The sequence below is a fragment of the Ursus americanus genome, chromosome 35 (genome assembly GCF_024610735.1).
Source record: "Ursus americanus isolate L20-20 chromosome 35, mUrsAme1.1.p, whole genome shotgun sequence".
NCBI lineage: Eukaryota > Metazoa > Chordata > Mammalia > Carnivora > Ursidae > Ursus > Ursus americanus.
The window spans coordinates 12,242,166-12,266,764 of NC_142161.1; the positions used below are offsets into that span (position 1 = coordinate 12,242,166).

At 39.9% G+C, this 24,599-nt stretch overlaps 1 protein-coding gene across 1 annotated transcript in view; it reads left to right on the top strand.

Moving 5' to 3' along the window:
* Window positions 1–344: 344 nt before the first annotated feature.
* AKAP6 (A-kinase anchoring protein 6) overlaps window positions 345–24,599 on the top strand; it is a 464,155-nt gene continuing 439,900 nt past the window's right edge. The window contains exon 1 of the mRNA XM_087859041.1: window positions 345–516. The gene's annotated coding sequence lies outside the window, so the exon portion shown is untranslated. The remainder of the gene's footprint in view (window positions 517–24,599) is intronic.

Genomic DNA, 24,599 nt, shown 5'->3' on the forward strand with positions numbered 1-24,599 from the left:
GATGAGTGAACAAAAATTCTCTTTAATAACTTTTAAAAAACTATTATAATGCTGTCCAGAGAGGAAGAAGTGATCAAATTGCCCAACAGAGAAACATTGTGCATTTGTTTTTATTTTCTCAGTACTAAATCTCTATCTCCCCCCCAACCTTATTCTCTCCTAAATGTGTAACAACAAAGTAGGAGGTAATTTTTATTTTTCCTCATGCGCCTTCAGGGAAATCCCTTTTAAATCTATGGATTTTAGTCCAATGAGGGATCCTCTTCCTTTGGTCTACATTTTGCATATCGTCTGTTTCTTACAGGGCTTCCGTATTGTCTCAGGCTCCACTGGAAATGCAGCAAGGATTCCTAGCACATCCCAGTTGCCATAGCAACAGCAGTCTTTCCCATAATGAGCTGCATCATCTGAACTGATGTCACAGCATCATGCAGCAGGTCAAACAAGGCATCTCCTAGTATTGCATCCTACAGATGTGCTGTAAACATCAAAAGGAGACGGCGGGAGCAGGAGATGGTGAGTGTTGAATATCCGGGCCTTAATTGTATGGCTGTTTTGTTGGTTAGTCGGTGTCTGCTAAGGCGGAGATGGGGGGGGGGGGATGTTGTCTGCTTAAAATGGACTAGGGAAAGAAGGCTGTTTTACCTAAATCTGTTTTTCAGGCTGCTGGGGTAAGACAAAGGCCTGTAAGAGTCATAGAGGAATCATAATACATAGAATTATTCTTGCTCCATCTCTGCCTGTTATTTCTGTTGTTCTCATAGAATTTTTCATAAACATAAGATAATTTTCCTTTGCAAAATCCCAAATAGGCTCTAAAATGAGTAGTTCACAGTATTTCAGCCTTGTAAAGATATAGATTTCTTTTTTTATGGGACAGAGCTAATTGGTCCCCTATTTGCTTTTGTGATTTTTGAAATATTTAGTGATTTACAGTAGGAAATTTAGTATTTACCTCGGTTGGGTTTCAGTTTCTTCATGGCAAGGACCGAATGCTGAATAAGCATTTGACATAACCCTGATGTGAAAGGGGATCTCTTGCATGTTTAATACAGAATTTATTAAAAGCACGAAGACCCAGACCAAATGAAATTACTTGAGCCTTTTGATTTATATGGTAGTCCTTCAACCCACGTCCTTCCTAGTTAGTTGAAAGCCTGCCACGATATTTTCCCATCTCTAGCTAGTCTCTAAAATAGCTGGAGTTGTTTGCAGGTGGACTTGTAACAAGTCTGCTGTCTGCGGCAGTTGCAGTGAAGGATAACACTGAAGAGAGCCTCTGGAAGTGCCCGTGGTGCTGCTCTTAACTTTAGCCAGAATCTGGTAAGATGAATAAATAGCAGGGTTCTCAGTGACTGTAGCGAATACAGATCTCTGGGCTTAGTCATAACCTCAACTGAATTCTGAAACTCCAGATAAACATGTATCATATTCATTTCAACTCTTAGCTGTTTCTTAGGCATCTTTGTTTTGTGTGTGTGTGTGTGTGTGTGTGTGTGTGTGTGTATGTGTGTGTGTATTTACCCCCCTCCCCAAAACTGTGGCCTGACAGTGTCAGATAAGGAACAGTGTGTTGCCTTTTGTTTTGGGAAATGAAATGGATTTTCCTGGTGCAGCTGATTGCTACTAAGAGAGAGAAAGGAGGAGGCACATGTCAGTTCAGTTGATCAATATGTCCACTTGGAATCAGGGAGTGGTCTTTTGGCTCAGTGCTGCTGAGTTAATAGTTTTTATTTGAAAAGTCTAATAGGAAAGAATGGCAACCCCTGAGTTTCTCTTCTTTTAGGCTGTTTATTGAGCCTAAAAGAGATATATCCTGGAAGCAGGAAAAGCAATACCTCTAGGCAGCTTGCAGTGATTCTTTTTTTTTTTTTTTCAATCATATTGGTCCCATTAGGCACTAGCTGGAATGAGAGACCTTAGATTTTAATTAGTTTGTTTATACACATCGCATCCATACTATTCTTGGTCCTTGAAGCTTATGTGGCTGACATGCAGCTATTTGGGATGGGAGAGGTCAGCTCAACCTGTTTTATTGCAAGCACTTAGGAGTATGAATTGTTCCTTGCCTGCTTTTTTGTTGTATAATGTGAACAGAAAGCTTTGCCGGGACTGCTGGGTGTGAACGCAGCTAAGTCAGAAGCTCTAAGGTGACAGGGAGGAGTCCTAGATGGAGATGGGGGAAGGGAAAGTGTATCTAGTTGCTGGATTATGAGTCTGGAGAAAATCACTCGGTGCCCATTAAAATTCTTTTAAAGTATTACTTCCAAAGAAAAGCAACGAAGAAAGACTTGTTTGGTAACATGAATTGTTAGGAGTAAAAATAACCAAAGGCAGCATTTTAATGAGTTTTCTATTTGCTTTATTTTTGTTTCTTTTGTCTAATAGTGTGTTCAGCTGCTTCATCATGGGTGATTTGTACAATTACTGGAAGTCGCAGAAGCCAGATTCCTTAAGGGCAGTGTTAGAAAAAGTGGAGTCATGCTTTGAGGGTGGGGAAGGCGCTGGTGGGTGTGGGCTGACGCAGTTGTCTGGTGGAATATCCTCTCTATTCCGAGGAACCTGTGACTTCCCCCTCCCCCCTTGCAAGTATTCAAAATGCAGTTACAGTTCTCCAACTTTATGCTTTTGTGCTCTTTTTGCTCCAGGAGAACAAAGCCCTAGTAATAGGAGCTGTCATCCTGATGCTCGGTTTCTTTGCAGAGGGCCACAGCCCGGGCTGCTCTCTGATTAGCTGTGTGTCTTAATTACTGGCTAAGGCTATTTCACTTGCCTTACTTTTAATATATCCCCAAGGGGTTGGATGGGGTGTGTGTGTATGGGGGAAGGGAGAGATTGCTCTGTGGCTGCATTTAGTGATGTTTCACTGAAACTTTCTAGAATTTAGAGAATTTTCTTTCAAAATGATGAGCAAAAGATCATCAAGACCATGTTTACTATGTGGCCAAGTTTCCACCATGGGAGCCTCACAAGAAGTTAACCTCCTCCATGCTTTTAGTTATGGCTTTTTCTTTTCTTTTTTTCTAAATTACAAAGTTGCAAAGAAGTTAATTAATTTTGGGAGTGAGAAAAATAGAATCAAAATAACAGCCACAGCTATCATTTATTCAGTTCTTATTATGTATCAGGCACGATGTTAGATGGATCTAACATCGTATATATCTCGTTTAGGCCTTATAATGACACTATAAGATAGAGAATAATAATTTCACTTTACAACATTAGGTGATATTCATGTTTCGCAGAAACCAAGTCTTAGCCATGTTAACAAATTTGGCTAAGGTCACATAGTTAAGAAGTGATTGGGTCAGGATTCTAAACTGATGTGATTTGAGTGTGATGCCCACATGCTTACTCACAGACGTCTTAGTTTTATGACATCTTAACTGTGTGGACCATACAGAGCAGTCATCTTTATCACACTCACTCCACCCTTCTCATTCTAATTGGAAAATCAGATTTCACATTTTCACATGTGGAGTGAAATCCCATTTATGGCACCAAGTGCAATTTTCCTGTGGGGAAGCACTTGAATTTTGGTGAGGTTCCTTGTCTGATCCTAGAGATTTAAGTAATGCAGTGCTGATGCTCAGAACTTTTGCCACTACCCTTGCTCAACACATCTTTCTAGCAGGATCTGCATATGGGAAATGCCAAATGAATGAGTGTGAGCATGATGGAATTGTACTAAAAGCAAGTCTTATCTAGGTCAGTAATGAATCAAGTTTGTTGTACCTGTCTTATCAGCTCCATATATAATATTCTGCTAACTTTAAGACATTTGCATTCCCTGGTAATACCAGGCGAGGAACAGAAGAGGAGAATTCTCTCACAGCCAGAAGGTGTACTCCAAATCCATCTCTCGGGTCAAGAAGATCAAAAGAGAGTTATTTTGCTGAGTATCTCAGTGGCTGAATCCAAATGCTGCCTGTCTCTGACAGAGTACCAGAATGATGGTATTGTGCAACATCCTGGAAGCCTTGTGTTTGAGGAGAGCTGATACAGTCATCTCTGCATCATCTTGCCCATCCCCAGCTCTCCACGCCCAGCGTCATTAGTGGGCTCTGAGGGCTGTTCTTTGTTTGACTGTGGGGCTAATGCATACACTGACAGCACATTGATATTGATTTGGGTATGGTGAATACTTAGAAATATCATTCCACGGAGCTCATTAGCCTTTTCTAGGTTCTGGGAAGAAGTTAACCTTTGTCCCAGTTTGCTCCAAGGAGGCCCAAGCTTGTGTCTGCATGAGCTAGAGAAATGAGAGGCTGATAGGAAAGCAGTAAGTTACTGGGTACAGTGATTACATGAGTTAGATTATTAATTAGGGAATAAAAAAGCCAGTGGAAGTTAGGGAAGTTGGTAGACCTGCTACATGTGTCTGATTTCCTCCTATTTCCAGTTCTAGAGTGAGTGAATTACAATTTGTTTTGATCCTATGGAATCAGTTCAATTCAACTAGTATTATTGAGTATCTACTATGTGCCGGGCAATGTCAGGGAACATAGCAGTAAACAAGACAGATGCAAATCTCTCCCCACCCCCCTTATTTTAGGGAGGGGAGACAAAGATAAACACGTAAATTTAGAGTGGAATAATTTATTCTCTCTAATACTGTAATACTACTATTTCTATTTAGTTCTGTTCCACTTGCTAATAGATAAACCCATTATTTCTACACATATGTATAGGTGCATATGCATATATGGTCTACATGTGGAGGTAAAATTGCTGCATCAAATAATAGCTTCTTTTTTTTTTTTTTTTTTTGCTTGAGTTTGGATTACAATTTTGCTGGGTGTAGACAAAATGTGTATGGCAATTAGTATTTTGTTAGTATATGCTGTTTTGAAAAGTATAATTGTAATCAACCAAAAAGTACATGTCCATCTCAATTGTCATAAACTTGACATAAGGAAATATGAAATGTATATGACAGATAAGTTAAGGAGAGATTTTTTTCATTTTTATAAGATATTTCTCACTTTTTTAAAAAAGGTTTTATTTAGAGAAAGAGTACAAGCAGGGGCAGCGTCAGAGGGAGAGGGAGAGAGAGAATCTCAAGTAAACTCCCCCTGAGTGTGGAGTCCGATGCGGGGCTCAATCTCACGACCCTGAGATCACAACCTGAGCTAAAATCATGAGTGGGACGCTTAACTGACTGAGCCACCCAGGTGCCCCTTAAAGATATTTCTTACTTTTAAACACTGTCTAGAGTGCCCTCTAAATTGAATGTTTTAGGCTGTGTGCCAGTGGAGGTATGTGCATATGGGTACAAGCACCAGTCACCTCCAGCCATGAGCAACGTGTCCATGCCTCCTAGTATGCCTTACAAACATCACTTTAAATGGGAAGCATTTCTTTAAACAATTATATTATCTCATGTATTTAAAACTATGATTGTAATTGCATAACTTTCCTGAAATTTTTCAGGTGCATGATCATACATATATAAGGTGTGTCTGACTTGTGACAATCACTTGGAGATTGACTACTATTCTTTGGTGGCGATTGCACATACCAACTCTGTAAGTGGGCCATGAGTGGGATGGCTTTTTGTGGGAGTATCAGTTTTTACAGGACTTTGGTCATAGCAATAGACTTTTAGATATAAGGAAAAAGGTTTTTCACCATAAGCATATTACCCATCAGTAGGTGGATCCTCCAGCTGGTATTAAGACTTGGTGAGGACAAAGGAGAGACTTTGTTTCCCTTGTAAGCCATCAGCCATGTTTTTGTCTGTTTTTCAGCAAGAGGTCATGCTTCAGACTCTTCCAGCCATCTTGAGGCTGGGTGTTTTGAGTCATGAAAAGAAATGGGGAGAGAATGTGGAATCTTTAGGACAGGGTCTTAAGCCGGACAGTTCATGGGCGGAACATGGCTTGCAGCTTGTTTTGTATACTTCCAGATCAGGCTTCCTGGGTTTGCAACCTGTGCTTACATAGAGCCTTTGTTAAGAAGCATCCACACTCGGGGCGCCTGGGTGGCACAGCGGTTAAGCGTCTGCCTTCGGCTCAGGGCGTGATCCCGGCGTTCTGGGATCGAGCCCCACGTCAGGCTCCTCCGCCATGAGCCTGCTTCTTCTTCTCCCACTCCCCCTGCTTGTGCTCCCTCTCTCGCTGGCTGTCTCTATCTCTGTCAAATAAATAAATAAAATCTTTAAAAAAAAAAAAAAAAAAAAAGAAGCATCCACACTTGATTTAAAGTTCTGTCATCTTGAAATTCTTTTCTTTCTTTCTTTCTTTCTTTCTTTCTTTCTTTCTTTCTTTCTTTCTTCTTTCTTTTTTTGGGGGGAAGCATCTTGAAATCCCCTTTTTTTTTAATCTTTTTTAAAATCTTTTTTTTAAAAGATGTATTTCTTATTTGAGAGAGAGAGAGAGAGAGAGTGAGAGAGCACGCACATGCGTGCAGGTAGGGAGGGGCAGAGGGAGGGAGAGAATCTCAGGCAGACTCCCCGCTGAGTGCAGAGCCTGATACGGGGCTCAATCCCACAACCTTGAGATTATGACCTGAGCTGAAATCAAGAGTCTGAGGCTCAACCGACTGAGCCACACAGACACGACCCCCATCTTGAAATTCTTAATAATTTTAAGATTTATTTATTTATTAGAGAGAATCCTCAAGCAGACTCCCCTATGAGCATGAAGCCCGATGAGGGGCTCCATCCCAGAATCCAGAGATCTGGATGACCCTAGCCCAGATCATGAGCTGGCTGCTTAACCAACTGAGCTACCCAGGTGCTCCCTTAATAATTTTTGAGCAAGGGGTTCTGTGTTTTCAGTTTACTCTGGACACTGCAAAAATGTAGCCAGTCCTGTATGGCTATTTCGATATAAAAAAATTGACACACAAATTTAAGTTCCAAGCTTCTTTTTAAGAATTAGGTGACGTGGCTCACTTGGCAAGAGTTGATGTAGCAGTATTCTCCAATTCATCAGCATCTGCACACCAGTCCCATTCATTTACGCCCAGCGGCTACTGCCTGAGCCCTGTGGATACTTGAGTTTGAGACCTCTGCTCTGGAATAATTCAAACAGAAACTGTAGAGCTTAAAATAACTGAAGTGCCATTGTCAAAACAACCCAGAGCAAAGGCCCCATACGTTGTAACTTAGAGGTGTCCATGGTAAATTCAGTGCCATGCACAGTAATTCCATGGCATTTCTTTTATAGGCAATGGGGGACATATTACATTATACCTGAAGATATTGGGTAGGTCAGGCTTATTTGTCATTACCATTGCTTTCAGGGGAGAAATCAAATCTTTGCAAAGCAAGCTAATTAACTATCCTGTGGCTCATTGTTTATGTTTATTCTCCCGCCCTTTGTTTACTCCTTGATTACTTTTATCACTTCTTTAATTCTCATTTGAATTACACAACATTTTTATGCTGGCTGGGTTTTTTTTTTTTTTTTTTTTTTTAGCATTATCCTTTTTTAATATTGTCTCTCTGGGAGACTGGGGGCCTATAATTTGAGTTTATACTACTACAGGAAGAGTTCACATTTTTTTTTTTTTTTTTTAGTTAAAAAGGGAAATACAGTCAATATTTATAATGAACCCTTCCCTAGCAAGGCAGTTCTAGTCATGCTAATGTTTGTAAGTCAGATCCACCATTACTATTTGTGATAATGAGATGCTGGTGACAGACTCTTGAACCTTATAGTATGTGAAGCATTCTGACCCATCATGTTACAGTGAGAAGTGGCTGTATTAATCTACAGATGTGCAGAGACTTGTTAGCGAATTAATGCGAATGAAGGATGGCACTTGCTGCACAGGAAAATGATAGATTTTTTTTTTTTTTTTTTTTTGCCGGATGAGAGTAAGCTAAAACCTGACAGATACATAAGGGGCTCTTGTGGTTGCTTAGAGGACTAGGGGGCGTTGGAGTCTTCTCTAAGGATCAAGCCCCAAGGACTCATGGCCTTACCATGTCCCTGTAACAATCCTAATGCCTACCGTGGCCGCCGTTGTACAAGCTGTAGAACCAGCTGTGTGAGGTAATTTTGCTATTCAGATACCTACCATGTATAAGATCACGTACTGAAGGAACAAACACTTAACAAATTAGGACAAAGGCACGCACACGTCTATTACTTGGAGAACTTTTCATAGATTTAACATCCTGTTGTCAGGGCTCTGCTGGCAGGCGGTCCTGACTAGTTATTCCCTTGTGTTGGAGGGACCCTGAGATGGAGCTCCAGGCATATCTGAGGCTGCCTTCATCTTTTGTTCTTTTCATGCAATCCCTTGATTTAAATGTTTTCTCTTTTTTTTTTAAGATTTTATTTATTTATTTGAGAGAGAGAGCTGGTGTGCCATGTAGTGCACACAAGTGAGGGGAGGAACAGAGGGAGAGAGAGAGGCAGGCTCCCTGCTGAGCAAGGAGCCAGAAGTGGAACTCGAACCCAGGACCCTGGGATCATGACCTGAGCCGAAGGCTGACGCTTAACCAACTGAGCCACCCAGGTGCCCCTAAATGTTTTTTCTTAAATAACACCTTACTTTAGGCACTCACAATCATTGTTTTGTACTCCTCTCAGCTCTTTCAATTCTTTTTTTTTCTCTTTTTTACTTTTTCATTTTAATTCAGCTCTTTCGATTCTTAGTGCTCATAGTTTGTTTCTATCCCTCCAGTCTCTCTCTTACCACTGTCACCTGGGATAGCTCTGGACCCACCATAATCCTCTCCACCAGCAGCCCCCCAGGCTCCTAGCTCCGCTGCCACAGTGTATTCCCATCACATTAGCATAAAAACAGCCCATCTAAAACCAAGTGATACTGCAGCTCCCCTTGTGAGGTAATCTGCTTACATTTAGCTTTAGTAGTTAATTCAAACATTGCACTCAATTTAACCTGTTTTTTATTTTTTTTGTGTATGAAGTAAAAGGGAATGACTCCTTAAAATTTATATTAGCCACTCTTGCAGGCAGTCCATGTGGCATCAACTAGAAATAGCCAAAATAGCAGGCCCTTATGTTGTAGAAGACTGTATGCAAAAATGAAAAGAGATGTGCAAATATAGTTTTAAAAAAATTTGTTCTTTAGTGTCATTCTTATATTGCATTTTCAATTAAAAATAAATGAAAATAAGGAAGGGGGGGATGGTGAGAAGGTGGACAGCACAGCAAGTTACCACAGCAATACATCTTTCCTCGGCCTTGACCAGGAGTGGCATACAGCTTCTAGGACACTCTAGGGGAATACCTGTCTCCGAAGAGCAGCTGCTCAAAGAGAAAGGACAGATCTGAAAATAAAGGCAAAAAATAAAAACAACCTCTAACACTGGCTCAGAGAACTAATGATTGCTTCAAGAACTAATAAAGAATTAGACTGATGAGTTGAGATACATGGTTTTCACTAACTTAGTAATAAATAATTGATACCATGATTTGTAAACATTTGAATTTTGACTAATTAACCTGAAAAGGAATAGGCTAAGAGGCAGAGGACCAAGAAAAAGGTAACATAACCAGCTTAAGAAGGGATGTGTTTCACCATGATATTTTTTACTTGGAGGGTTTTTCCTTTTGGTCTTTGTCTGGTTAATATTATTAGGCTTATTGTGAATAAGCCTATATTTTATTTTCATTTTTTTTTATTCTTTAAGAACATGACAAAAATCATAATCTTTGGTATGCTGTTTTTCTCTGGTTCTTAGATGTTAGATTTAACACCATCCTTGTATAAATACCGCATATGATTAAAAACCTAAACAGGTAGTAAAATGAGTGCTGTCAACCAGCTTGAGGAGAAAAAAATGTTCATTTTCAAAGATAGTCTAGAATTTCCGATGGTGATGGAAATGTCATATTACCAAAGCTAAAGTGATTTTTTACAATAACTTGCACCAAATGAGGGTTTCCATTTTGGGTTTTGGAATCCTAATATCCAATTAATTTACACCTATGTATATAGACTGTATTCTCTGTGCAAGAGCTTAGTGGTAGGGGAGGTGGACAGGTATTGCTCCATGGGAGCAATAGCTAGGTCTCCCTTCTTGAATCACGCTATCTGCTGACACCCTAAACCTAATCACTAAACAAGAACAGAGCTCAGGAGGATGGATTTTGGAGCTAGGTGTATTTACCTTTGAATCTTAACTCTAACATAAAATTATTAGGTCTATGATCTTGAGTTTCCTAGAGTGTTATTTTCCCCATATATAAAATGGGGAGAACATCCATTTTATAGGATGAAATGAAGTATTTTTATGTAATGTTATTGGCACAAAGTATTTGATAAGTGAAAGTTATTATTATTTCACTTTTCAGAAGTAGTGGGATAAGATTAGTATTCTTCCAAGAAATATAATTTCTCAACTCCAATCCTGAAACCAAGGAAATAATTTTCAGAGCTTTCATAAATGGAAAGGAAAATCCATTAATATTCTTTAAGTGCTTAGACTGTGCTATGTACATATATTATTTCACTTAATTTCCTTTCCCTGCTTAATTTTTCTCCAAAGCACTTTCACCATCTGCAAACATTTTTCTTGTTCTCTCCCCTTAGTATAAAGCAAGTTGCATGAGAGCAGAGATTTTTGTCTGTTTTGTTCATTGATGTTTCTTTAGCTCCTAGAATAGTGCCTGGCATATGGTGGGTGCTCAATAAATATTTGTTGCAAGAATGAATGAATCTGGGGTGCCTGGGTAGTGCATTCAGTTAAGCAACTACCTTTGGGATCAAGCCCCACGTCGTTCTGTCCCTCCCCTCTGTCCCTCCGGCTCCCTGCTCAGTGGGGAGTCTGCTTCTCCCTCTGCCCCTCCCCCCATTTGTGTTCTCTCTTTCTCTCTCTCTCTCTCATAAATAAATAAAATCTTTTAAAAAAAAAAGAATGAATGAATCTACATAACCCTATGAGGGAGGCAATATGATTGTATTTGATAAGTAGTAAATGAATTCTCTTGCAGTGATGCTTTTCAAGGTTCTAAACATCCTTGAGTGATTCTTACTATTCTAGATAGCATGCCAAGAAGCCCTTGTGGCTGATGGTTAGGCCATCATGTACCATCCAATTATTCTAAATTTTCCATTGAAAGCACCGATATTGCCCAGGCAGTTCTGATGGGCTCCCCCTCTTTACAGGGTTTCTGCAAGGGACTTGGGGTTTCATAGGTCATTTGAAAGATGCATTGAGTCTTCTATTGGTGGTTGTTTCTTTCTTTCTATCTCTCTTTAGTGAACTCGAGTCTCAGAAACAGTTGTTTATTCTTCTTTAAACCGTGAATCCTTAGCTATGAATCTCAGACTGATGGATTGGTGGATATTGAAAGAATATTCAGGGAAAAGACCAAATAGGGGGAATGAAAAGCCATAGCAGTCAATCCGTGCCTTTTGCTATTTAAAATGCTCTAATGAGAAGTAAAGCAAAGCAGAGGCACATAGAAATACAGTTGTTCGGCCAGAACATATAGCCTCATAAATGAAGGGAATAATTAAGATAGCTTATTTCTGCCATTTATGTTGAATTAGAAGCAAACTGTCTTTTAGCAGTGGATACCTATAGCTGAATTTTGTACTAAAGACATAGTCTAACTGTCATGCTTTTGAAATGAGTGTTTTTCAGAGAGCAGGTGTGAGATTTTTTTTTCTTGAAATTCAAACCATTTTGACAGCATCCTATTTTTAGAATGCCTTTCTCTGTAAAAAAGGCAAAACAATATCCAAAAGTAATTAGAAAAACATCCTGGGAGAAGGCTGTGTTCTGGTTGTACCGTAATAATAACAGGCTGAATAAGAAAATGTAATGCTGTTAAAATTTAAAACTCATAGTGTTTTTATTTTATGGCTATGAAACATATTGAATATGTTTACTTTAGCAACCTCATCAAGCTACAGGATAAAAATTATGCCTCATGAAAATTTTCTTTCATCTGCAATACATGCCATGGCCAGTTGAAATACACAAGGATATTATTGTGTTCAAACAGAATCTGATTCTGACTTATTTTTTAGAGCCCTGGACTGGAAATAAGGAACCCAAGTTTTAGTATCTGCTGACATAATCTTCCTAAACATTAGTTTCCTCTACAATAAAGCAAAAGGATTAAATTTAAATGATTTTTTGTTTCCTTTTAGCTCTAATATTTTATGCCCCACTGACAGGGTTCTCCATACCTTTCAATTGTTCAGTTGTGTGATTTTCCCAAAACAGGGTTCCATAGAGTCTTTTAAATTTGCTTAGTGCCCTCACGTAGATGAAAACATTTTCATTTATCACTGTGTCTCACACTTGTGTCTTTCATTAACTTGTGTTTCACGGTAGTCTTGGTGCTTAACCTATGGTCAATGCGTAAGTTTTCACCTACACCAGCAAGTTATTGTCTTTTAAACCTACTTTTTAACAGTTTCCTTATCTTGCAAATTCATGTATTTTATATTTGTTCTGTCTCTTTTTAGCCATAACACGTATTTTCTGTTACTGAGTTGAGTGAAATGTTTGGTTCTCCTTTACCCTTTCTACTGGATGTGAAATCTTTTTAGAAAGTCACACTGCTGTACCAGCCATTCGTAAAAAAAATACCAGTGTTTGTGCTTTTATAAGGTCAAATCATATGGAATTTCCATTTTTGTAAGTCAAAAATGGCCAAACATTTGTGGTTTCATGTGGTTCAACCCACTGATTTGTTAATTATCATAGTAGTGTAAGTCTTTACTATTTTTATATATCCGTAACCACAGTTAGTCCTTAAATGAGTAAGTGAAATAATGCAAAGAGCACACAGACTGATCTGGGATTGAATTCGGCTTTTCTGCTACTAAAATGTTACTTGGGCAAGTTGCTGAACCTCGCTGAGTTTCAGTTTCTTCGTTTGAAAAATGGAAGTGCTGACACCTGCCTCACAGGCTTGCTGAGAATGTCCATGATCCCCAGTATGGCGCCTGTTACATGCTTCCCACTCAGTCATTGGTCATGATACTGTTAGAGTGTAACCATTATAGTACTCCTTCAATCATAAATATCTAAATGTTTAGCTATTAAAGCAAACAAGTGAACCTAAACAGACTAAATGAGAAATGGTTAGGAGAAAGGGCAGATTTCTGGAATCTTATCCTCAGGACAGAGTAGGTTTTTGACAAGGTTACTAAGGGACATTTTGAGGGAGAACAGGAAGGCTGTCTTTCGTGTTATCCTCAGAATACTGTCTCTGGAATAATAATTCCATAATTTATCTGGCATCTGCAAATTTACTTCAACTGTTTTCCTTTTTATATTTTGTTTTTTGAGAGGAGCAGTAATAAACTGCTTTTATGAAAACTATGGACTACTATATTGTATGTCAATATAGCAAATAGATTTTAAGTTTTACTCTGTAAAATTGTTTGAGCTAAAAAACGTCGTAGAGATGAAATGTTCACAAGCATTCTATATATTTAATGCCTACTACATAAATAAGTTGAATATTTTACTTAGTCTAAAATGGCTCCCATGAGACCATGAGCCCTGGTCCTAGACTGGAAGAGACAAATCTTTAACTCTCATCCTTCTCTCTGGATGATCCTATGCTTGCTGATCCTGTAGCTATATGCTGATGACTCATGAATTCAGATTTTTAGGCTCTGGTTATTTTTTTCTGAGATTCAGACTTCTATTTCTCCTGCCTTCGGTATGTCTTCTGAATCTTCCATGAGTACTTTCACTCTGCATACCTAAAATGATCTCATGCTCGTCCCCATTCCAGACTTGTTCCTTTTTCTGAACTCTCTGGAATAAAACCTTGCCTTCAATCCTGTCCCTCAGGGTAGAGACTGGGCATCATCATCCGTAGCTTCCCATTCCATCTCTCCCCTCCCAGACGCTAATCTGAGGAGTCACCAAGTCCTGGAGGGTTTCTAATTCTCTGGGCTTTGGCGAAAATGAGTTTATAATTTTTTATTCTGTGATGGGTTTAGGTCATCCTCCCTGACCACTTGGCTTTCCCTTTTTACATAGACCTGATTTTATTAGACATTCTGTCATGGAAGCTCCTTCCATCCCCATGATCTTTCTAGCTGTGCTCTGAACTTTTTGAGTTCTGTTAAAACCTGTGTCCAGGGCAACCTCATTATGGCTAGTGTGCTGTGCTGAAGAGGGGAGAAAATGCATGGTGCGAGCACTGGATGGGAACTCTGACAAACAGAGGTGTTACTCTAAATGGAAAGAGTTTGGTATTTTTTTCACTTTGAAATAAAAATTTATCTGATCAGAGAGTTCCAAAAGTTGCTATAGGAAGTTACTACATCCTGACTCTAGAGGATTACATACTGCTGACTTCAGCACCAGAATGTATTTCTTTTTTTGCAGGCATGATTCTCATTTGTCTTTTTGAATTAGTTCCAATGGACAGAAGCCAGTTTTAACTCTGTGACCTATAACACTGGCATTGTTTACAGTAATGTTCACATGAGAACAAAGCAGTGACCCCCCCCCCCCCCCGAAGGATTCAGACAACTGGTTCCCATGAGGAAGGCAGGTGGCATGTTGGTGAGCTGGGCTTGGGGTCAGTTAGAACTTCTGAGTTCAGATCTCAGTTACATACTAGCTCTGTGCTTAGGGAAAGTTTCCTAGCCTTTCTGGGCTCTGCTTTTCTTCCTAGTACCTGCCTTGTCAAGTATTGTGTAGTTTAGACATGTGTGTAGTGTACCTAGCACAGTGGCTAGGATACAGGAAATTCTGAGGAGTGGTAAGTGGAGGCTAGGGCTATTCCTAATGTAAAGGGAGGAGGACTACTAGGTGGGTGGCCTCACTGCCTGGCCTTTTTTTTAGGAGAGTTTATGTTCCTGTCCCAGACCTGTGGGATTTCAGTGGTCAGATACGTCTAGTACCAGTATCTTGTCCAACAACCCTGTTTCTCCCCTAAATTCGACAGGAACTGTCACATTACATGACCAATATTTACATATCAAATTTTATTTTCCTTATGCTTCCTTTAATTTGTGGAGAATGTTCTATAGAAAAATGTTTTTTGGGCCCAGTGAATAGTAAAATGTACCATTAAAACTCATAATCTTGTTAAGGGAAATTCCACATTTGACAATGTGCATTTACTTCTCTAATACAGATTCCGTTCACACAGTCTGCTACACACTCATTATTAAAATACTGTATACAGTTAACTTCACATTTTCCCCACAGATGTTGGATATGCAAGCAGACACAAGGATTATGCATCCTCTGTCAGGGAACAAAATTGCCTAGAGGGGTTCTCTCAGTACAGGTAAAGCTTTGCCTTGGAAATGATTATGTGATTTAGCAAGGAAGGGTTAATTCTCCTTACCCTGTCAGCTGTGGTATAGCCTGGAGCCTCTCCACTTGAATTGCCTCCATCACTGAGTTCCAGATATGTCTGGCTATGTCCACAGAATGTCTGCCCTCTGTGATGAGTTGATAGTTTGTGCTATCAGTGAGCAGAGTGTACTGGCACCAAAGAAGAGATTTCTGAAAAGAATTCATCCTAGGAGAGGAGGAGTCAGCCACAACAAGCTTTAATCACCAGACAGTGGAGTGATTCTGAGCCCGGGTTGATGTGGGTCACGAGGTTTCCTCTCCCCGTCACTCCCTGGACAGAGCTGAGTCCTATAAAGACTGAGGAGGAGCCAGTGGGCTGGACATAAATGCTGTCTCACTAGAGAATGCGCACCTCATTTGAGCGTAAGACCACTGCTTCAGCAGCCTTCAGCAAAATACGTTGTGCTAGAGGGAGAAAGCCATGTTCTCTTTCCATGGTTGCTCTAACTGGAACTTTTCAAATTCTTTTGATTGACATCCATATCTATTAAAAAATATCTAAGCCCTCTCATATAAATATATCACATATTTTATGAAACACACACAAAAGTGAAAATTAAAAAGGATGAAACAAAAATTGAACAGAAAACTTAATATTTTCTTCACACTCCTAATGGTGTGCCTTGTGTCTTCCATGGAGTGAGCCCTTACCTTTCAGACCACTGTTCCAGAGCATCAGTGGGAAAGGCCTTGGTGTAGCCTTCCTGGCAAAGGTGCCCACGTTGTAATGAGTGTGCACGCATGTGAGACCTGTGCTGAAACTTCATGAGATTCTACATAGGGTGCCCCCCCTTTTTTCTCAGGGAGCTAGACTCTGGTGAGGCAGGTAAGAGAAAGAAAAAGAAAATCTTAAGACAATACTAATAATGTAATTTTATTTGTACCTCCAGGCTGGTGAGCCCTGGGGAAAATTGGGTTGTAGAAATCAAAAATATTTCTTTTTTTTTTAATATTTTATTTATTTGACACAGAGACAGCCAGTGAGAGAGACAGCTAGTGAGAGAGAGATAAGCAGGGAGAGTGCAAGAGGAAGAAGCAGGCTCCCAGCAGAGGAGCCTGACGTGGGGCTCGATCCCAGAATGCCAGGATCGCGCCCTGAGCCGAAGGCAGACGCTTAACGACTGAGCCACCCAGGTGCCCCAGAAATCAAAAATATTTCTGAGACAGTATGTCTGCACTGCATTTTAGGGATTACCTCAGCCTTTAATATATGTAACTCCTCAACAACTCTGTATAGAGTATAAATTGTGGAAATTGAGAATTTCCTTAAGCCAATTTGATCACATCCAGTTCTCAGATTCTTTTTGGAAATCATAGTAGCCACCCCAGAATTCTGAGATGGTGATAGTTTACCACTCTTCCACAGCCTTGCTATCAGATTGTAATGAAGGCAAGCCTCCAGCAGAATTTACTACACAGCAGATATTCATCGGACCACCACTCATTAGCAAAGTAGGCACAAAATATTTTAGATGATCTGTTCGGTGGGTTTGATGAAGTCCTAGCTCTCTTTCCTTTTAGGTGGTTCCAACTGTATATTGAGTAAAAGCTTTACTCAAGGTAGGATTCTGCATCATTTAGTAAGTATCATGCAATCAGAAATTATTTTAAACCAGTGGTTATAGACAAGGACATATTAGGGATCGAGCCTCAGACAGCATTACTAAGGGGTGTACCTGAGGACTCTTATCCTTTCTCTTTGCAAGTATTTCTGCAGTATTTTAGCTAATTTGCATACCTTGAATATCCTTAATTTCACTAAGGAAAATCTACTTCTGACTTTCAACTTGCAAAATGGTAAAACTGGTTATTCAGGTAGTACTGAGGCTACCCTCTTTCTGATATAATGCTGGCTGGCACATACCCTTGACTCCTGAACTGTATGTTCCAGATAACATTTTAGCTGACTACACCTAGAAATGAAGCTTAAACAGTCATACAAGTCACATAGATTATGCTGAAGTATATTAAAGTACATTACAGATCTTGTAACATTGGGTTCCCATTTTACACTGAAGCTTACGACCTGTGAGGGGTGGATCAAAAATGGAATCCAGGTGTAAATGACTTTCAATCCCATGTTCCCTTTGTAATACCAGTGTACCTGGCTACATGTACTTCTGGTGCTGGCCTCCTGAGATTGAAGCCCTTTGCTCCTTGGCCACTTTTTAAAAAAAGTCTAAAATTTAGTTAATAGTAATATACCAATAGTAGAAAATAAGGAATCCACCTCTTCTGCTGACCTGGTCCCTCCTATAACTCTTTCTGAGGAGAGGAATGACAATCCCTATCAGAATTATGAGGTTTTGCTTACATTCCCGAAAGGTGGCTTTGGTTGCTTTGATTCTTACAACTCTTTTCCTCAAGGAATTTGGAATATGTTTTCCAGGGCCTGGAGGACATTTGTGTGAAGCCACATGGCCTCTGAGGGCCATGACCCAAAGGCAAGAGCTGGTCTGGACAGCAAGGTGGAGATGAAGGCTAGAGGTTACACCTGGGTGGGACCATGCCAACAGCAAAAGCAATGAGTTCAAGGTGGTCCAGACCAGAAATAGGCTAGACAGGAATCGGGGGATTTTAGATTGTGCAGCCTATGGTAGGGGACAACTAGCCTTACCCAGAAGAATGTAGGGTTGGGACAGAGAGAGAATAACCAAAAATGAAAAAACAGTTATCCAAAACCAAATAGAAACCCAGAGTGTTTAGTAAGAAGAATATGAATACTGAAAAACTTCTGTTTTGTTAGATCGGGGAGTTTCTGCTTCCTTTAATCTCCTAGCATTGCTACTGCAGTGCTTCTCCCCCAGACCCTGTGAAGCTTCTGATACATCCTAAACCAGAGTGAGTTTTCCACAGTGCTCCCCACCCAGCAACTCTGCAGGGCCCAGGTAATTCCAGAAAGGTGCAAGTGGCCCCATATCTTTTACTGTTCGTATGTGCTCAAGTCCTGAGCCTGCTCACTGGACCCAGGGTCCTCCTCCCAGAATCCTCTCTGATTCTCACACCCAGAGGATTCCTGGTGGCCACTCTGGCCAGAGTACTTGAGATAGAGGTCCCCTTTGAACCCTTGCTATTGGTTATTTGATTCATAAAAGGGACTCTAGTACCTATTAATCAATAAGAACAATGGCATTGGTATTTGACAGAACAGGAATTGTTTGAAGGGGCTTTTACAGATCTGTTGGACAATAGCCATTTCCATACTGATGACATTGCAGTATTTTAAAACAAGAGCTGTTTTGGGCAGGACTTCAAAACTGTACTCTATAGATCCAAAGTGAGTTTGACTTATATATGGAAGTGATTGTTTTTTAAATGCCCTTGAAAGGTTTCATTTAACTTAAAAACTTAAAAATCAAGGGACATCTTTTTCCACAGAAGTCTTTTGATTTTATGACTCTGTGTAGATTCTAGGAAAGGAAGAAAAATGTTTTATGGCCAGAGAATGCAGAATCCTGGGCCAGGGTTGGAGGAGTGTCTATTTCTTGGTCTTATATAGTCCTGAGCCTCAGAAATATAGATCTGTGGGCCTATTAGGGCTTTATATAATGACTAATGGGATACAATTTTGGTTTAGGAGTTAGAAGTTCCAAATTTATTAAAAATGTGCATCATCATCATCATCATCACTGCCATCATTATTATAACAGCAATAATGGTTTTATTCCATTTTTGAGTGCTTTCTCTGTGTCAACCTCCATGTTAAGAAGTGCTTCACATATACTAACTTATGAAATCTTCAATAAATTTATTAAAAGGGAGTGGGAGGATATACTCAGTGCCCAGATCTTGGTTTCCAAACACCATTCTTCAACAAAAGGAATCAGAGCTCATTGGAGAAATGGCTAATTCTAGGGCTAGGGCAAAGAAAAATTTAAGATGAGTGTGAACATTGTGCAGTGTGAGAAAGTAAGGAAGTGCCCCAAAAGCAAAACAGTGGGGCATGTCAGAGGAGCCAAGCGAAAAGAACTAATGGCCAGATTTGGAATACTGAGCAATAAAGTAAATAATGTAGTATTGAGTTATAATCCAAAGTACAAAATAAATATACATAAGTGCATATTAATACAAATATATAATTTAATAAATTTATAAACAGGGAAGAAGAGACACATTTTCTTTACAGAAGAATTATAAATAATGTGTGAAAGTACTCCTATGTCTAGGAGTAAGAGCTTAAGCCACCCCTCCACCCCACTTAGGGTGGGCTAGACTTAGTGACTCACTTCCAAGGAACGAAGTATGGAAAGAGAACAATAGTAATTTACAGGGGAGAAATCTGGCAAATGCCACCTTAGGCAAGTGATGAAGGTTAACATCATTAGTGATATTGTGCCAGTGTCACCCATCCCTTATATGATATGATGATAAGAGCTCTTTGTCTTCATGGTATTCTTTCCTGAAACCCATAAGCCTATTCTAATTTTGATAGGAACATGAGAGAAACATCAGATAAGCCCAGATTGGGGGTCTACAGAGTAGCTAGCCTCTCTTCCTCAGGACTGTCAAGGTCATGAAAAAACAAGAAAAGCCTAAGAAACTGTTACAGACCAGAGGAGACCAAGGAGATATGTCAACTGAATGCAGTGTGGCACCTTCGACTGGGTCCTGGAACAAAAGAGGACATTAATGGAAAAACTGGCAAAATCCAAATAAAGTTTGGATTTTAATTAATAGTTGTGTGCCAAGATCAGCTTTATAGGTTTTTTTTTTTTAAGATTTATTTATTTATTTGAGAGAGAGAGAGAGCAAGCGAGCAGGGGGAGGGGCAGAGGGAGAAGAGAGAGAATCTCAAGCAGACTCCCCACGGAGCATGGAGCCCTTTGTAGGGCTCCATGTGGGACTCAGTCCCAGAACCCATGAGATCATGACCTGAGCCGAAACCAAGAGTGGTACACTCAGCCAACTAAGCTACCCAGGTGCCCCATCAGTTATATAGTTTTACACATGTACTTTAATAATATGAGACATTAACAGTAGAGGAAATGAGGGTGTTATGGGACACTCTGTACTATCTTCGCAGCTTTTCTGTGAATCTAAAATTATTTCATATTTCAAAATAATTTATTTAAATAGATAAATGATTGAATAAGTAAATAAAATAGTTTAAAAAATTTAAAAGTAATACAGGGGCGCCTGGGTGGCACAGCGGTTAAGCGCCTGCCTTCGGCTCAGGGCGTGATCCCGGCGTTCCGGGATCGAGTCCCACATCAGGCTCCTCCGCTATGAGCCTGCTTCTTCCTCTCCCACTCCCCCTGCTTGTGTTCCCTCTCTCGCTGGCTGTCTCTCTCTCTGTCAAATAAATAAATAAAATCTTTAAAAAAAAAAAAATTTAAAAGTAATACAGATTTATTTTTAAAAAATCAGAATATTATATTGTAGAAAATGAAAAGCAAAAATTCCTCTCCTCTCTGAGTAGGAACTCCAAACCCACTCCATTCCAATCCCAGAAGTAAATATAGTTCAATAATTTGGCATAACTTTTTCCTGATATTTTCTATGATCTATACATATGTACTTCTAAAATGTATAACTGGAATCTTGCTTTTCATCCTATCCTGTGACTTATTTCTTCTCTACTAAATACTAGATCATGGACTTGGTTTCAAGGCAAAATGTAATGATTTTCCAGGTGCTTTCTTAAATGTTCATGAGAGTATTGCTTCCATAGAGGCATTAACTATCAAGTCTATCTTACTTTATTTTTATTTATTTTTTTAAGGATTTTTATTTATTTATTAGAGAGAGAGAGAAGGAGAGTGCACAACCAAGGTGAGGGGCAGAGCGAGAGGGAGAAACACTTGAGCAGGGAGCCTGTCTCAGGGCTCGATCCCAGGACCCTGAGATCATGACCTGAGCCGAAGGCAGGTACTTCACCAACTGAGGCACCCAGGTGCCCCTCTTATTTTATTTTTAAACCTTTTAGATATATCTTATAGATATGTCTTAGGCATTTCTAAATTTTTGTCATATTACCCAAGATTGTTACCTGCTCTGCTCTAAAAAAAAATAGTATTTGGTAATCATGGATTTTTGAGAAACAAAGACCAAGAAAATGAAGTTGTTCATCATTAAAAAAACCCCGAAAAACCAAATAGAAGTAAGGTAGCTGTTGCTCATTGACCACTTTAGGTCATAACTTTGTAGGTGGATTAGCATCCAGGACTGAAGCTGTTAGTGATAGAAATGGGTATATCTGTATGTATGTGTGTGTGTCTGTATACGTATGTAAAATTCAAAAGCATTACTTTACTGCTAGCTCACATAGGGTAAAATAGTAACCTCATTGAGCTCAGAGCCAGAGAAATTACTAATTTGAATAAGGTTTCCTTTATTTTCACCCCTCTTGTAACACAGCCAGAGCTGGGACGTCAGTATGGTTCTGTTGTCAGCGTCGTGCTGCAGTACCTCCTCCCCACCCTGGATAGCCCTGCGCTAGAAGCTGAAGAGAGTTACATAGCCATGGGCCTGTTTCCAGTGCAACCCTGGGGGACTGTGTCCATGTTTGAGTGTGTGGGACGGTGCTCAGCGTGCTCCTCAGGCCTTTTCTCCTATCCTGTTTCTCTCCCATTCTCAGCTCATGTTGTAACTGTCTTTCACTGGTCAGACTCACTGTGCCATTCCTAAGGTCCCATTTCTCCACTAATGGCTGGCATATCCTGCAGAGAAAAGTGAAGCTAAATGTTCGGAATTATTCCCATGTTCTACCTCCCTGTTACAAATCTACAAGCGGATATACCCCCCCTTAACCTACTTCCTCTGGGTTTTATAGGAAGAGGCATAATACTATTAAAAGCAGGGATTTTGGAATCAGGAAGAAATGTACCTGTTTCCTGCTCTGCCACTGTACCTGCGTGACCTTGAACAATGTACTTAAAACTTTCTAATTCTGATTCTCCAGTCTGTTAAATGGGCATGACTAAAGTACCTACCTGGTAGTATTAGAAGATAATGCAGGGTCAGTCAGTTTAGCAAGGTATCTGGCACAGTAAGTGCCTGGCATGGTGAGTGGCCATAGTAACCTCTTTTTGTTCCAGATTAAATCCACCTTCCAGGTCTCACTCAGATAGTAAACTTCTCCTATTGCTTTGGGTTTGTCCTCTGTCTACAAATAGCTCACATCTTCTTTAGGTTAAAAGTAAACAAGAACCAAAAAACCCTCCCTCGATCCTGTCTTTATTCCCTACTGATGTTCCATTTCTCCTTTCTCACAGTCAAGCTCTTTAACAGGGTGGGATACCCTGTTACATTAGCTGTTAGCCTATAGCAGTCTGGATTCCATGCCTCTTACACCAGAACTGTTCTTGCTCAGGTTGCCAGAGAGACCCCCCTAAAGCAGACATCTGCTTTTTGCTTACCTCTCATCCTTTTCCCTTCTGGTACCAGTGCCCCATCTCAGGAGCTGCCTTTCCTCTGTGAATCTTGATGTAACTGTCAGTTCAGGTGCCCTGCTCTGGAGTTCAGCCCCAGGAGTGGACAAAGGATCCCAAGTCAGGCCAAGCAGACAAGAAGTCGGGGGAATGGTGGATGGTGGCATTATCCTCCTGCTACTATGATCCCCCTGGACATTCTCTTTTCCTGTCTTTTCTGGGGTTGAATTCTTCAGTTTTTCCTTGGAGTCTGTGATCTGCCTCATATTCCTTCAGTATAGTTCTTGTTGCTTATGTGGGACAATCGGTTCTGTTGCTTACAGCAAAAGGACCCAAACTGATACTAGCTCTTTGAAGTTTCTTTGATGCCTTACATATAGATGACCCCTCACTCCTCCTTTCATACTTGAACCTAGCATATGTCTCTAGTAAAGTTTGTATTACTGTACTAGTTCATAATACATGCATTATAATCATGTATTCATATATTTCTTTTTTTCCACTTCAATATGAATTTTTTGAGGAAAAGGACGATGTTTTATTCATTTATGCATTTCCAGCTCCTAGCCTGCAGGAGTAGGAGCTCTTACCATATATAGTCAATGTTCCCAACAAATATTTGTTTTCATATTTAGTGTTCTTAAAAAACCCAAAACACTACTATGTGATTCACACAGAGAATAAGTTTGTTTTAGGGTATGTTTAATGAGTCTCTTCCATTATACATTTAGGACAAAATTTTAGCCTTACCGTGTAACGTAATTGGACCTCTTTAGTGGAGAAACTAGGTCAAGGAACTGGTGTAGTGCAGGGAGAGCAAAACTGTAGACATTTTAAAAGCCAGTGTGAGTTTCTGTATATAAAAGCTCAGTCAACATGTCTGTTTTAAGTTACTGTTTTAGCTAGATATATTATGATTTGTGGGTCCTTATTTGTGGACTGACACTTAAGAATTTAGAGACAGGATTACTGAATGGAAAGCAGTCCTATACCATGCAGTAAGATCATGGCTGCTGCTAGTCCATATGCACTTATTTGCAATTTAGAACAAGACATCCCTTCCTTGAAACACTTTACTTCCACCTTTAGGAAATTGTCATCATAGACTGATTTTATTAGAACAGGATGCTTTCCTGCCATCTTCTGGAAAACTACACTAATAGATATGCACACCTAGGATATCTGTGGTGTGCTCACCCCCACCCCACTCCCTGGCCCTGAAGTGGTGCTCTTATTCAATGGACAGCCTGCATTGTGGCATTTATGGCAGCCTGAGATATAGGATTGTATTTAGCATTCTCTTCTGGTATGTGGATTTGCTGCCAATTACCAATTAGCCAAGTGATTCTCAGACCACATCCAGACCATTGTCTTCTATAGAATTGAAATAGGGTACCCAAAGCGCTGAGTTTAGTCTGTTGCCTACCTGACTTGAAAAGTATAACCTTAAAGGTCTGAAACACCAGCTATGGCTTCACAAGGATCCACTTTCAGTTCCCAGTTTCCTTCTGGGACAAGATTTCTAAGTACAATTTTAGATTTATCATAAAGTACCTAAATCTGTGGCCCGTATTTGACCTTTGTCATTTCTTACACTTCCTTAGTCTAGAATTTGGAATGCATGTTCCATGCAAATCCTGTGGTTGATGCTTAACATATGTAGCCAGGAAACTATTTGTTCCCTGAATAAAAATGAACCCTTGCTTATTTTCTCATAAATAATGAAGTTTTGGATCTAAGAGAATTTGGGTATAGTTTGTTTCCCTTGTTTTTTTCCCTCCAGATTTGGTCTTTGACCTGTGTGTTCTGTGGGGGCCTAGTGTGCAGTGAGCCAGAGCGTTTACTCTAGGCATGTTCTAGTTTTTAACCTTTTGGGAGGACCATCATAGCAGGAGAGCTATGATACCAGTAAAGATGGGAGGTGAATAGAACATTCTGAGGATAGGTACAGGTTG